The 15,951-nt window shown below is 43.8% G+C and overlaps 1 pseudogene; it reads right to left on the reverse strand.

Moving 5' to 3' along the window:
- Positions 1-2,019: 2,019 nt before the first annotated feature.
- On the reverse strand, positions 2,020-6,824 carry LOC147934247 (uncharacterized; annotated as a pseudogene).
- Between the last annotated feature and the right edge of the window lie 9,127 nt (positions 6,825-15,951).

A 15,951-nucleotide genomic window follows, 5' to 3' on the forward strand; every position in this document is an offset into this window, starting at 1 on the left:
TCTCAAGCTGAACATGAAGGAAGCTCAGGATCGACAGAGGAGTTATGCCGATAGGAGGAGGAGAGATCTTGAGTTTCAGGTAGGAGACAGAGTGTAACTCAAGATGGCTATGTTGCGGGGTCCGAACAGGTCATTGTTTGAGACTAAGTTGAGTCTGAGGTATATGGGTCCGTTCAGAGTGATTGAGCGGGTTGGACCAGTGGCATATAGAATGGAGTTACCTGAGGTTATGCGTGCATTCCATAAGGTTTTCAATGTGTGTATGTTGCGGAAGTGTCTCCATGAGGATGATCAGTTGTTGGCAAAGATTCCTGAGGATCTTCAGCCTAACATGACTTTGGAGGCGAGACTAGTGAGGGTGCTCGAGAGGTAGAAGAAGATTCCTTTGATGAGAGTCCTTTGGGACTGTGATGGTGTTGAGGAGCAGACTTGGGAGCCAGAGGCGAGGATGAAGGCAAGGTTCAAGAAGTGGTTCGAGAAGCAGGTCGCGACTTGAACTTGTCTAGCCTGGTCCCAGTTGTAGTCCATGGCTGGAGCGGGAATGGAGTATTCCAGCCCATCTCTCTTGTTTACTTGGTCTCTTAGGGGTGGTTGGTTGTGCGACAAGTAACAAGATGAGGTGGTGTTCGGGGTACAAAATTTTCGTTAGGTGGTGGTTTGAGGGAATGTTTCCTGAAATAGAAGTTTCTAAAAGTGGAAAGTTTCCAGAAGTGGAAAGTCTAAAAATAGAATTTGTCCATTTTTAGTGGTTGTGAGCTTTGGAGAGGCTGGTGTGGCCTTTGTGGTGGGCTGTTTAGCCGTGTGTAGCCTTCGTGGTGGGCTGTTTAGCCATTGTGTGGCCTTTGTGACGGGTTGTTTAGCCATTGTGTGGCCTTTGTGGCAGGCTGTTTAGTCATTTTGTGGCCTTTGTGGTGGGCTATTTAGCCAATTGTGTGGCCTTTGTGGCGGGCTGTTTAGCCTGAGTTGCCTGTTTAGGCGGTCCTTCGGGACAAGTGGTCTTTGTGACGGTCCTTCGGGACGAGTGGCCTTGGTGGCGGTCCTGTTTAGGACATTTGTTTGGCCTTGGTGGCGGTCCTGTTTAGGACATTTGTTTGGCCTTGGTGGCGGTCCTGGTTAGGATATTTGTTTGGCCTTTGTGGTGGTCCTGTTGAGGATATTTGTTTGGCCTTGGTTGCGGTCCTGTTTAGGACATTTGTTTGGCCTTTGTGGCGGTCCTGTTTAGGACATTTGTTTGGCCTTTGTGGCGGCCCTACTGGCAGAGAGATGATCCATGTGTGGTCATGAGGTATTCCAGTGAGGGGATATGTGGTTGGTAGGACATTGTGTTGTTTTACGCCAACCACGGGAAGGAACCCTGGATAGGGATAGGGCTCAGACGTGTTCAGAATTGTTTGCTCGCGACACTTGGGGGACTTTAGTTCTCCTAGTACTACCATATTCGGAGACTTTGTGGCTTGGGAATATGGTTGGTATATCGACTTCGGATGACGATCCGAGGACGCGCTGTAGGGTGGCAACCCGAGAGACGAATATTGGACTTCCTTATTGATAGACTCCTGAATGAGGATCTATGCCCAAGGATACTATTGGCAAGGTATTGAAGAGGGATGAACGAAATGATGAAGATGAATTGGTTGAAGATGCAGCGGAATGGAGAGATGAACTGCAGAGAAGGTGAAGAGATGGAATTGCAGCGGATTGAAGGGGAAAAACGAAGTGTACTTCTAAGATAGATGGAGATCTCTTAGACTACAAGCTTGAATACAACTTAGATATGACACACTAAGAAATAAACAAGTTGAGAAGATATTACACACTCCTCAGATCAAACAAGTAAAAAGAAGATTTTTGATTGAAATGTTTGATGAGAAACAAATGAGAACTATATTGTCTTTATATAGGAGAAAGGGGGACGAAGGAGAGAAGAGAATTAAAAGCCTAGAAAATCATGCAAGGGCTTTCACAAGGTCAAGCTCATGCATAATGTGTAGGAAATTACAAAGCAATAAAGTCTGAATAAGAGAGAAAATATAGAAAATGGACCAAGACAAAGAGATGGGCCTTGGACCACGAATTGGGTTGGCAAAGGGGGCTTTGGAAGTGCTACTTATGTCTCATTAAAAACCTTGTCAAGAAAACCCAATGGGACAAAACTTGACAAGGGAAAAAGAGTGCATAAGCAACACTTAACCCTTTACCGAACACCCTGAGCTGTAAGCAACGTCCAAATGGTTTGAACCACATCTTCCTGCTTCCTGTCCAGCTCCTTGATTAGTCCATTGATAGCTTGGTTGAACCTCCTGGATTTTGATCTGGTAAGAGGACCCGCCGGAACGATCAATGCCTCCTCCAATGCTTCCGCTGGTACAAGCTGCTCCTCCAATGTTTCCTCTGGTTCAAGCTGCTCCTCCATTGCTTCCTCTGGTTCAAGCTGCTCCTCATGTCCATGTTCTTTGGTCGAGCTTTCCATGGTCTCATCATCCTCTCCCACTTGAAAAGGATTTGATCTCAAATCTGAATTATCTGCACAATAAGGAAGAAGATCAAAAACATTGAAACTGCCACTAACTTTGTACTTACCTTGGAGATCGAGTTGGTAGGCATTGTTGTTGATTCTTTTGAGCACTTTGAACGGTCCATCAATCCTCGGCATTAGTTTAGATGCTTGCTCCTCCGGGAAACGATCCCTCCTAAGATGAACCCACACTTGATCACCCTCATTGAAGATGACTTCTTTACGCCCTTTGTTTGCATACTTCTCATAAAGCTTCATCCGGGCCTCAAGATTTTTCTTAGCCTTTTTGTGAACCTGTTTTACTAAATCAGCCTTTTTCTTGCCATCAAGACTTGATCTCTCACTCAAAGGTAAAGGCATTAGATCCAAAGGATATGTGGGGTTGAACCCATAAACAATTTCAAATGGAGAAAACTTAGTCGCAGAATGCATAGAATGATTATAAGCAAATTCAACATGCGGCAAGCAAACTTCCCAAGTCTTAAGGTTCTTTTTAATGAGCACACACAACAATGTAGACAAGGTTCGATTCACAACTTCAGTTTGACCATCAGTTTGCGGATGACATGTAGTAGAGAAAAGCAATCTAGTTCCTAACTTAGACCACAAAGTTTTCCAAAAATAACTAAGGAACTTAGTGTCACGATCAGAAACTATGTTCTTAGGTATGCCATGTAAAAGAACAACTTTCCTAAAGAACAAGCTAGCAACATGAGATGCATCATCAGTTTTATGATATGGAATAAAATACGCCATTTTAGAAAAGCGATCAACCACCACAAAAATAGAATCCTTACCAGCCCTAGTCCTAGGCAATCCAATCACAAAATCCATAGATATATCAGTCCAAGAATACAAAGGAATAGGTAAAGGGGTATACAAACCGTGGGATTGAACCTTAGCCTTAGCTTGCTTACAGGTCGCGCACCATTCACATAGTCGTTCAACATCTCTTTTCATATGCGGCCAATGGAAGTGTTTTTGCATCACCTTATATGTCTTAGCAACTCCAAAGTGTCCCATTAAACCACCACCATGAGCTTCCCTTAGAAACAATTCTCGCAAAGAAGAGTGAGGCACACAAAGTCTATTTTCAAAGAACAAATAACCTTCATGCCGATAATATTTTCCAAAGGCAAACTTCTCACAAGATTGAAATATTTTGCTAAAATCAGAATCATTAGCATACAAGTCTTTTATCTGCTCAAAACCCAACAATCTTGCATCTAAAGAAGTAAGCAAAACATACATGCGAGATAATGCGTCGGCTACAACATTATCTTTACCTTTTTTGTACTTGATCACAGATGGGAAAGTTTCTATGAACTCGACCCACCGCGCATGACGTTTGTTGAGATTTTGTTGACCCTTTAAGTGCTTGAGAGACTCGTGGTCAATATGAATGACGAACTCCTTTAGCCATAGATAGTGCTGCCAAGTTTGTAATGCTCGGACCAATGCGTAAAGCTCCTTGTCGTAGGTCAGATAGTTGAGTGTCGCTCCTCCTAGCTTCTCACTGAAGAAAGCTATGGGCTTATGATCCTGCATCAAAACAGCTCCAATACCTATCCCGGAGGCATCACACTCAATCTCAAAAGTTTTCATAAAGTTTGGAAGAATTAAAATAGGAGAATTAGTAAGCTTCTCTTTCAAGACCATGAAGGCGTTTTCTTGTGCAGCTTCCCATTTGAATCCAACATCCTTTTTAATGACTTCCGTAAGCGGGGCGGCAATGGTGCTGAAATCCTTGACAAACTGTCGGTAGAATCCTGCTAAACCGTGAAAGCTCCTCACCTCGCTCACATTTGTAGCACTTGGCCATTCTTTGATTGCCTTGACTTTCTCCTCATCAACCTTGATTCCATCTGCACTCACAACAAAGCCTAGGAAAACAAGATTATCTGTGCAAAAGGTGGACTTCTTATAGTTCGCATAAAGCTTTTCCTTTCGAAGCAAATCCAAAACGAGTTTAAGATGCATGACATGATCCTCTAAGTTCTTGCCATAAACCAAGATGTCATCAAAATAAACCACAACAAATATTCCAATATGCTTCCTAAGGACATGATTCATCGATCTCATGAAAGTGCTACGCACATTAGTTAACCCAAACGACATGACTAACCATTCATATAACCCTTGTTTAGTTTTAAAAGCCGTTTTCCACTCATCACCTTCTTTCATCCGGATTTGATGATAACCACTTTTAAGATCAATTTTTGAAAAGATGCTAGAACCATGAAATTCATCAAGCATATCATCTAATCTAGGGATAGGGAAGCGATACTTAACCGTAATATTATTGATGGCTCGACAATCCACGCACATTCGCCAACTCCCATCTTTCTTAGGTACTAGCAACACTGGAACGGTACATGGACTCATGCTTTCTCGAATATGTCCATAAGCTCATTTACTTGTCTTTCAAGTTCTTTTGTTTCGGTTGGGTTGGTCTGGTAAGCAGGTCGGTTTGCTAAAGCGGCTCCCGGTACAAAGTCGATTTGGTGCTCGATCCCTCGGATAGGTGGTAAACCAATGGGATTGTCCTCCGGAAACACGTCCTTATATTCTTGCAAAACCAACTCAATCTTACTCGGTAGCACCGGTTCGGGGTTAGTTGAACAAGCAAAAGTTTCTTTGTAAACAAAGAGTAAACTATTATGACTTACCTTGCTCTTACCCTTGGTATCAATAGGTTTGGTTGGTTTGACGGTTCGCTGTTTCATGCTTAGCTGGTCTAGGTAGACTTCATGCGGCGTCATTGGAATGAGAGTTGTTTTTCGGCCATTGTGTTCGAAGGTGTGTCTATTGGTGAAGCCATCGTGGACAACTTGTCGGTCTGATTGCCATGGACGTCCAAGAAGAATGTGGCTAGCGTCCATCAGTAGTATGTCGCACATGACCTCGTCTTGATACTTACCTATTGAAAGAGGCACCTTGACTTGTTCCTTGACGGACATCTCACCTTTTTCGTTAAGCCATTGGAGCGCATATGGTTTTGGATGTTTAAGCACTTCTAGCCCAAACTTCTCCACCATAGTCCTGCTCGCAATATTAGTACAACTACCACCATCAATAATCAAACTACATACCTTATCTTTGACCAAACAGCGCATGTGAAACAAATTTTCTCTTTGTGCTTGCTCCTCAGCCTTAGTTAGAACACTCAAAGATCGTCTAGCAACAAGCAACTCTCCTTTAGCAGGGGCTTCCATACCCTCTTCCAATGAGTCATTTTCCGAACGCTCATCTGCATATTCTACCTCGCCATTGTCTTTAAGGACCATGATTCTTTTGTTGGAACACTCGCTTGCGTAATGCCCAAGTCCTTGACACTTAAAGCATCGAATATCCCTTGTCCTTGTGATCACCTCCTTACCCTTATCTTTTGGGTCTGAATCTAGCGGTTTTGGCTTGATGAATGGCTTGTAGTCCTTTTGGAACCCTGGCTTTTCCTCCTTTTGATAACTTGGTTTTCCCGAACTGTAGTTGGTCTTGGCGGTGCTTTAGTTGGATCGGGAATTCTTCCTTTTGATTTGCTGTTCGAACATGACTGCCTTGTGAAGCATCTCCTCAAGTTCCACATAGTGCTGGGTTTCTAGACGGTCTTTGATTTCTCGATTGAGACCTCCCATGAATCGTGACATCACAGCTTCTCCATCTTCATGAATATCGGCTCTTAGCATAAGGGTTTCCATTTCCTTGAAGTACTCCTCAACTGACTTGCTTCCTTGAACTAAATTCCTCACACACTGATGTAGATCACGGTGATAGTAACTCGGCACAAATCTCCTTCACATGAAGGCTTTCAGCTGGTTCCATGTCTCAATCGGCATATCTCTGGTACGTCTGCAGCTGGTAACAAGTTGATCCCACCAACTTAAGGCATAGTCGTAGAACTCAGTAGCATCAACTTTAACCTTGTTTACCTTAGTGACATCTTGTCAAACAAAGACTAACTCAATTTTCTGCTCCCACTCCAAGTAAGTGTCCGGGTTGCTGGTTCCATGGAAAGCGGGAATCTTGAACTTTAGACCTCCCAAAGGATCTCTAGGTTGGGTTCTGTCTCGTCGACGTCTGCGCTGACTGCTGTGATAAGAGGCGTGACTGTAGTACTCTCTTGTCTCATCATTTGGCCTTGGTTCCTCCTGGTTCTGCCTTTGATGCTGATTTGCTTTCAGGTTGACTTGGTTCAAGTGTAGAGCGCCAAGTCTTGCATCAAGCATTGTTGCCATACTTCTGTGACTGACTTCATGATTCTCCTTTCCAGGCTAGAGGTGGATGACTCTTCCTCTTCAGAAGTCACCATGGTACCTGAAAATAAAATAAAGATCCAACAAGTAAATATTTCTATAAAACACGTAACTAGAAAACAGATCTGGAAAAATATGAAAACGAACCTAAAAATTCCAAAATCAATTTTTAAAAATAATAGACTCAAAGACGATCCAAATGCAATTCATTTCGTAGTTTTCGAACGAGTACAACATTTTACAAAATTCTCGCAAGATGAACGAAAAATCTGAGAAAAACAGAAAGTGACGATTGGAATTTCAAAACCTGGTTGCAAAGTGGCTCTGATACCACATGATAGACTCATGGATGAGAATCTATGCCCAAGGAAATTCTTTGCAAGTTCTTGAAGAGGGATGAACGAAATGATGAAGATGAATGGGTTGAAGATGCAGCAGAATGGACAGATGAACTGAGAGAAGGTGAAGAGGTGAAATTGCAGCGGATTGAAGGGGAAGAACAAAGTGTAATTCTAAGAGAGATGAAGATCTCTTAGACTACAAGCTTGAATACAACTTAGATATGACACACTAAGAAATAAACAAGTTGAGAAGATCTTACACACTCCTCAGATCATACAAGTAAAAAGAAGGTTTTTGATTGAAATGTTTGATGAGAAACAAATGAGAACTACATTGTCTTTATATAGGAGAAGGGGGGAAGAAGGAGAGAAGAGAATTAAAAGCCTAGGAAATCATGCAAGGGTTTTAAAAAGGTCAAGCTCATGCATAATGTGTAGGAAATTACAAAGCAATAAATGCAAGTTTGAATAAGAGAGAAAATATAGAAAATGGACCAAGACAAAGAGATGAGCCTTGGACCACGAATTGGGTTGGCAAAGGGGGCTTTGGAAGTGCTACTTATGTCTCATTAAAAACCTTGTCAAGAAAACCCAATGGGACAAAACTTGACAAGGGAAAAAGAGTGCATAAGCAACACTTAACCCTTTACCGAACACCCTGAGCTGTAAGCAACGTCCAAATGGTTTGAACCACATCTTCCTGCTTCCTGTCCAGCTCCTTGATTAGTCCATTGATAGCTTGGTTGAACCTCCTGGATTTTGATCTGGTAAGAGGACCCGCCGGAACGATCAATGCCTCCTCCAATGCTTCCGCTAGTACAAGCTGCTCCTCCAATGCTTCCTCTGGTTCAAGCTGCTCCTCCATTGCTTCCTCTGGTTCAAGGTGCTCCTCATGTCCATGTTCTTTGGTCGAGCTTTCCATGGTCTCATCAATTATATATATGGCATGCGGGCTTAGGCCCGATGAGGAGCCAACATTATGGCATACAGGTTTAGGCCTGATGAGGAGCCAATAAAAACTCAAGGTTTAGGCCTGTGAGTAAAGGAATGTCCAAAATTCGAGAGCAAATAATGCCTGGAGCGTGAGTCTATCGCCTAGAGGTGACCTTCCGTAGATCGTACGGAGGAGTGCGGGCTGTGGAGACGGTCGCACGGGAGTCCTTGGCTGATGGATGTTCGAGATTTGAGGACGAATCTATGTTGGTGGGGGAGAATTGTAACATTCGCGAACCGAAATCCCGGTTTAGGGGTTGCATCGGTCGATGCAAGGTTGGTTTTCTAAGAACGAATTTAAGTTAAACGCTGCGTTTTGGGTTAGGAAAACCATTAACTCGAGTTTTGTCTCATTAGTCGTGTTTAGCCATTTTGGAGAGAAAAGAAAAGAGAGAAAAAGTTCCCTAAGTGTTCTTGAGTGTTCTTGGTGATTTATGGTGATTGGAGGCATTTCTTGTGGAGATCAGTAGCTGAGCTTGTTGTAGGAGCTTCCTAGGAGCGTGTTCTTGCTTGTTTAAGGTTCAGAAACTTCTTGGCAAAGGTAAGTGCATGACCATGGCTTATCTAAGCTGGAGATCTCTCTGATTTGCCTGTTATGTGTTGTTAGGATTGCTAGATTGTTATTTGGGACGTTAGGAAGCTTTCTTGTGGCTTGAGATCGAGTTTTGTGGTTGTAGGAACGAAGATCCGGCGAGAAGCTTTGGGGGAAAAAACGATGCTCGGCATGTGCATCGGTCGATGCACTTTGTGCGTCGGTCGATGCAAGTGCGAGGACGGCGTGTAAAACCCTAGGGTTTTCGTGCTATGTCGAGCATGCGTCGGTCGATGCAATGGGAGTATCGGTCGATGCAAGTGAACCTTGCATCGGTCGACGCAACCCCAACTGGTGTCGGTCGATGCAGTGTCCTGGTTTGTTGTTGTTGATTGTTGATTGATGGTTAGAGATGTCTCTATTGCTTGTGTGTATAGCCCAGTAGATGGGAGGATTGCCTTACTGAGTGTTTATAAAATACTCATGCATTGCAATTTGTGTTTGTGGTGCAGGTAAGGGCAAATTGTGATCATGGAATCAAGGCAATGAAGAGGAGGATGTTCTAGGGACTCGATTGGTTGTTGTCTGGCATTGCTAGGTTGCTAGAGTTGGGTCATTAGAAACATTGCTAGGTTGCTGGTTCTATGATTATTGTTGTTTGGTTATATGATATAACACGAAAACCCTAAGATTTTACGTGCTCTCCTCGCACTTGCATCGACCGACGCACTTTGCCGAGCATCGTGTTTTCCCCGAAGCTTCTCGACGGATCTTTGTTCCTGCAACCACAAAACTCGATCTCAAGCCACAAGAAAACTTCCTAACGTCCCAAATAACCATCTAACAAGCCTAACAACACATAAACAAGCAGATAATAGAAGCTCTAACTTAGATAAGCCATAGTCCTGCACTTACCTTTGCCACAGAAGAATCTGAACCTCAAACAAGCAATAGAACACTCCTAGCAAGCTCCAACAACATTCTAAGCCTCAGATCTCACCAGGAAACGCCACAAATCCACAGAAATCACCAAGAACACCAAGAACACTCTTTCTCTCCTTTGTTTCTCTCAAAAACGGCCAAAGTCGACTAATGAGACAAAAGAGTCTACTTAAGGGTTTTCCTCTTCCCTTTGCCCAAAACACAACGTTTCACTTACGTTAAAACGCAGAAAACTGAACCTGCATCGACCGATGCAATCCCCAAACCGGGATTTTGGTTCGCGGGTGTTACAATTCTCCCCCACTAAACTAGATTCGTCCTCGAATCTCGAACAACCATCAGCCAAGGACTCCCGTGCAACCGTCTCCACGGCCCGCACTCTTCCGACCGATCTACGAAAGGTCAACTCTAGGCGATAAACTCACGCTCCAGGCATTATTTGCTCTCGATTTTTGGACTTTCCTTTACTCAGAGGCCTAGACCTTGAGTTTTTATTGGCTCCTCATCAGACCTAAGTCTGCATGCCATAATGTTGGCTCCTCATCGGGCCTAAGCCCGCATGCCATAATATATAAGGAAAAATCCAATACTCATCTCTCGGGTTGCCACCCTACAACGCGCCCCCGGATAGTCATACAAAGTCGATATACCAACCATACTCCCAAGCCACAAAGTCTCAGAATATGGCAGTACTAGGAGAACCTAAGTTCCCCAAGAGTCGCGAGCAAACAATTCTGAACACGTCTGGGTCCTATCCCTATCCAGGTTTCCTTCCCGTGGCTCGCGTAAGACATCCCAATGTCCTACCAACCACATATCCCCTCACTGGGATACCTCATGACCACACATGGATCATCTCACTGCCACAAGGGCCGCCACAAAGGCCAAACAAATGTCCTAAAAAGGACCGCCACCAAGGCCAAACAAATGTCCTAAGCAGGACCGCCACCAAGACCAAACAAATGTCCTAAACAGGACTGCCACCAAGGCCAAACAAATGTCCTAAACAGGACCGTCACAAAGACCATCTGTCCCTCGGGACCGTCACAAAGACCATTTGTCCCGAAGGACCGCCTAAACAGGCACTCTGGCTAAACAGCCCGCCACAAAGGCCACACATCTGGCTAAACAACCCGTCACAAAGGCCACACATCTGGCTAAACAGCCCGCCACAAAGGCCACACATCTGGCTAAACAGCCCGCCACAAAGGCCACACAATGTCTCAAAAGACCGCCACTAAGGCCACACAATGACTAAAAAGTCCACCACTAAGGCTTCACAAGCCCCTCCAAGGCTCCCTCCACTAAAATGGACAAATTTTAACTCACATAAAACTTTCCTTGAAAACTCCTAAATCAGGAAACTTTCCTCCAAAACCCCGCCTCACGGAAACTTTGTACCCCGAGCACCACCTCATCTTGTTACTTAGTCGCAAAACCAACCACCCCAAGCGACCAAGTAAACAAGAGAGATGGGCTGGAATACTCCATTCCCGCTCCAACCACGGATTACAGATGGGACCAGGATAGACAAGCTCAAGTCGCGGCTTGCTTCTCATACCACTTCTTTAACCTTGCCTTCATCCTCGCCTCAGGTTCTCAAGTTTGCTCCTCAACACCATCACAGTCCCAAAAGACTCTCATCAAAGGAATCTTCTTCTTCCGAAGTTCCTTGATCCTCCTCTCGAGAACCCTCACTGGTCTCGCCTCCAAAGTCATGTTAAGCTGAAGATCCTCAGGAATCTTAGCTAACAACTGATCATTCTCACGGACACACTTCCGCAACATAGAAACATGGAAAACCTTATGGAATGAACGCATGACCTTAGGTAACTCCAGCTTACGCGAATTCAGACATACGCCCATTCAAAGGAGGATTCTGACCAGACCAGATTGTATTAAGCTACGAACCAAATTGTTCTAGAATCTTTGTCCATCAGAGAAGCCCATAAAGTGGATTCAGCCCAAAATCATGAAGAAAAGAGAGATTTTCGCCCATTCTCAAAACATCATTTATTTATGTGGTTTTCTCTCTCTTACACACACTTTAGAGTTGGAATTTCAATTCCCAAGTTGCTGCATGTTATAGGAAATTGTTGTATCTCCTCTATATAATGAGACTTAATTCATGAATAAAAAATAAGTTTTGTTGTTGAGTAAAAATCATAGAAGTTTCTCTCTTTCAAGATGTGATATCTTGTAATTTTTGGAACTCCATGTTCATGGTGTGTCATATCTATGTTCATGGTTGGTTCAGACTTATCATAGATCCTTTTACAGATCTTTGTGGCGTCTCTTGATCCATCTCTCTATCCATTCCTTGGTGGTGTGTTATATCCAGCAAGTTGTCGATCCCTTTTGGTGTGTAATATCCAAAGAATCGATCCACCGGTATATCAGGAGTCTTCCGCAGCTCTTGTGCGACCATTCGCTCCACATCCTTTGATCCTTTAGACTTCACAGTCTCTTGGATGCAAAGATTATCCCTTTCACCACCTTAGAGTGTCGACTCCTTGGGAGAATCATATCAGCCTCCCATACAAAGCCTCATAAGGAGCCATCTTAATACTTGCCTGATAACTGTTGTTGTAAGTAAACTCTACCAAGCTCAAGTGATCTGCCCAATGGCCTCCCCAATCCAACACACACATTCTCAGCAAATCCTCTAGCGTCTGGATCGTCCTCTCTGACTGTCCATCTGTCTGGGGATGATAAGCTGTACTCATATGCACCTTATTGCCCATCTCTGCCTGAAACACTCTCCAGAACACCAAAGTGAACTTGGAATCCCTATCAGACACAATGCTCGCTGGCAACCCATGCAACCTGACTATCTCCTTCACATACTTCTTAGCCAAGACCGCTGCTCCATCAGTCTTCTTAATGGCCAGAAAATGTGCTGAATTAGTCAACTGGTCCACAATGACCCAAATAGCCTCAACCGTCCCGGACACTGGCAAACCTACCACGAAGTCCATAGTAATCATATCCCACTTCCACTTTGGAACGGGAAGACTCTTCAGTAACCCTCCTGGAACCTAATACTCAGCCTTCACTAGCTGGCACACATCACACCTCGCGACCCAACTAGCTACATCCCTCTTCATCCCGACCCAATGATAATATCTCTTGAGATCACGGTACATCTTAGTCGCTCCTGGATGAATAGAAAACTTACTCCCATGAGCCTCTCTCATGATCTCCTGCCTCAACTCCTCATCTTTGGGCACACATATTCGACCGTGCAGCAAGATAGTACCATTATCTGAGACCTGATACTCTGAATCCACATCCTTTGAGGCATTCACCAGCCCCAAGTCCTTCTCCTGAGCCAACCGCACCCTGCTCAGAAGATCTGCTCTATCAACCGCCTCCAAACCCAACGGTTCCTGAGAAATAGCACACAAACTCAAAGCACCGATCTCTCCTACTAGAGACTCCATCTCCTGATCCTGAGCCGAAGCTACCCTCTTCTGGCTCAGAGCATCTGCAACCTAGTTAGCCTTACCAGGGTGGTAGGTGATACAGAGAGTTTTAAACCCTATTTTCCTACTGCAAGTGCACAGCAAAGAAGTAGTACTTAGGGGTCGAATCCCACGAAGACCAAGTTTTACTCTATGGTTCTATTGGTTCAATTTCAAGCTAAGACAATTCAAAGTTGGGTTCGTTTGGTAACAGTAACGCGATTAAAACGGTATAAAAAGGCAATAAGCAAAACACTAGATCAGGGGTAATTCTCGGGAATTTCAGAGATAGCAACTAAACAACTATTCAAGGCATAGATTAAGTACCAGTCTAGAACTCAAACATAAATATAAACTGATCCACTGTCGTGGTATCAATAACTCTATTGGATCGATTCTGTGCGGAAACGCGGAGCACATGCTCAGACATCCGGAGCACATGCTCGGCGGTCCATAAACCCTAAACTGTCGTTTGAGCCCAGAATCGCAGACAAGCATTAAAGAACAGGAATGATAAGTTCACAAATCACCTACACATCAACTTTCGCAGGTCTAGGATAATTTGCCCACTAATGTCTTTTCTAGCAACCTATTACACTTTTGATGAATAGATAAACCTAGAATCATAGATTGGGTGATCAAATCAACCTAAGCATTAAGTCTAACAATAGTGAAGACAATCGATTATATAAAGCCCTATCTGTGTTCTGTTGCTAACCCATGAAACCCCTTTTGAAACCCCTAATCTAGCAAAGAAAACTACTCAGACATAGAGAAATGAATCATAGCAAAAGATGAGAAATTCAATGACATAAAAATAAAAAGGGTTCAGAGAATGCTTCACAAGGTAGCCGCTCTTCTCCCTCTCACAAAAACATCGCTCAAAAACCAAAAGAAAAAAAGGTATATCCTCTCTCCTAAAAACCCTAGGTTAAATAGCATACAAGTAGAGAAAAATAAGGAAAGAATCCAAACTCAAATCTCCCTATTAAAAATCGATCTCCTCCCTCTTTCTCTCACAAAGGATCGCCTAAAATAAGGGGAATTAGGCAGGGAATCGGCGCCTAGATGCTTGCCACGTGTCGTCATGAAACCGTAGAGTTGGGAGCATGTGCTCGGAAATCGGGAGCATGTGCTCTTGGGTCTAAAATCAGCTTTTCTGCTCCAATTCAACTCCTTTCTGCTCCGATTGCTCCTGCTGTTCCAATCCTTGCTTTTAGCTTCCTAGCCTCTTATTATAACCTGAAAAGGACTCAAACAACTACAAAACTATCAAATAAACGGGATCAAAATGAGTCAAAACCGTAACATATCAACTCCCCCGGACTTAGATCTTTGTTTGTCCTCAAACAAACTCAAACCAAGCGCCAAGAGAGCCAAGGTGGGAACTCGCAAAAATCTCAGAAACCGTGAGTAGACCATGACCTGCAGACCACATGTGTTAGAACAAGCTATACCACAAAATTCTCCAGCAAACATCTCCAAAACCAGAACCATAATAGGCAATCAAACCCAGAAAAAGATCACTTTCCAGAAAAAGACTCTTTACATTCAATTAAAATTGGCGTGAGCTTCTCATTAAGGGCATTAAGCTAGTGAAATCGAGGCTTGGTAGATAAAAGGTTGTTTTAATGGTGGATCTATAGAGTGTTTAGGGGTTACCATTACTTCGAAAGAGATGCAGGATATCGCACAAAATGGTAAGGGAGAGTGGACTCATTGATGTCCACAACCTCTAATCACTCTCCTCTTCTTATCTTCTCAAACTCAGCCTCTCTTTTCTCCTCAGGGTACAACGCATGCTCGGGGGTGTGTAACACTAGCTCTGGTCCCTTTCCATCATCCTTAAACGTTTTTTTTTTTTTTTTTTTTTTTTGATGACATATGAAGGATGATGGGGGATCTTCTTCTGATATTGCCCCTGGAGCATGCGGACCGTATCCTAGGCTCTCTCTCTGCTCAAAACAACTCGCGGACTCGGATGTATATAATTTCGGAGCAGGTGCTCGCTGGGTTGGAGCACGTGCTCTGTCCATCTGGCTCTTTCCTCTTTGGTTATCCAACAAGAGCGAGTTAGAGATTGTGTCAGTCCTGCTCTCCCCGACCGTTTTGCACATAGCTGCACAGAATGAGAAAACAAAAATACAAGTGCAAGTGGTTTGAAAGGAGGTTAGGCTCGGGGTGGGTACTAACTTAAAATGAGCTAGCTATTCAGGATCAGCAAGATTGGCAAAATGAATAAGAAGTCCTGAATATGTGACACGTTCCCTATCCTAATGCCCAAAACGAGAAGAATTTAAATCCGGTTAGGTTCCAATAGAGTAGAGTCTAAGTCTTTCTGGTGAAACCTTAATGGGATAAAGCTTTTCTGGCTAGGAGAAGGGTCCGAATGTGAAGAGGTATTAGCTCGTCTCTGTACTCTTAGTTCTGCAACAATGGTCACTAGGAAAAACGGTCAAACTCACAAATGGTTAAAAACATCACAGATTTCGGTCCTAATTCCCACAAGTTTTGGTGCGACTCACATGACAAACTGACTCAATAAAGAAAACAAATGTCATAGGTGACCCTCCCCCGGACTTACTTCACACCGTCTCCGGTGTGAAAATAAGCCAAAGAGAGACCTAGACAAGAAGAAGAAGGAGAAGAAGAAGAGAGGAGGGTTTTGCGAGTTGGTAGGCTAGTGGGCCTGGTGGGCCTGAGCCAAAGAATTGCATTGAACTTCCCTGGCCCAATCGCTCCTCTCTTTTTTTTCCTTTTGTTCTCAGTTCGCCGAGCATGTGCATCGGGTTGCTCGCGTCCTGCGAGCATGTGCTTCGCATCTTTTTTCTTTTTTTCTCAGTTCACCGAGCATGTGCATCGGGTTGCTCGCGTCCTGGGAGCATGTGCTTCGCATATTTTTTCTTTTTTT

This window comes from Camelina sativa, chromosome 11 (assembly GCF_030686135.1).
Source record: "Camelina sativa cultivar CO46 ecotype springtype chromosome 11, ASM3068613v1".
NCBI classification, from domain to species: Eukaryota; Viridiplantae; Streptophyta; class Magnoliopsida; order Brassicales; family Brassicaceae; genus Camelina; species Camelina sativa.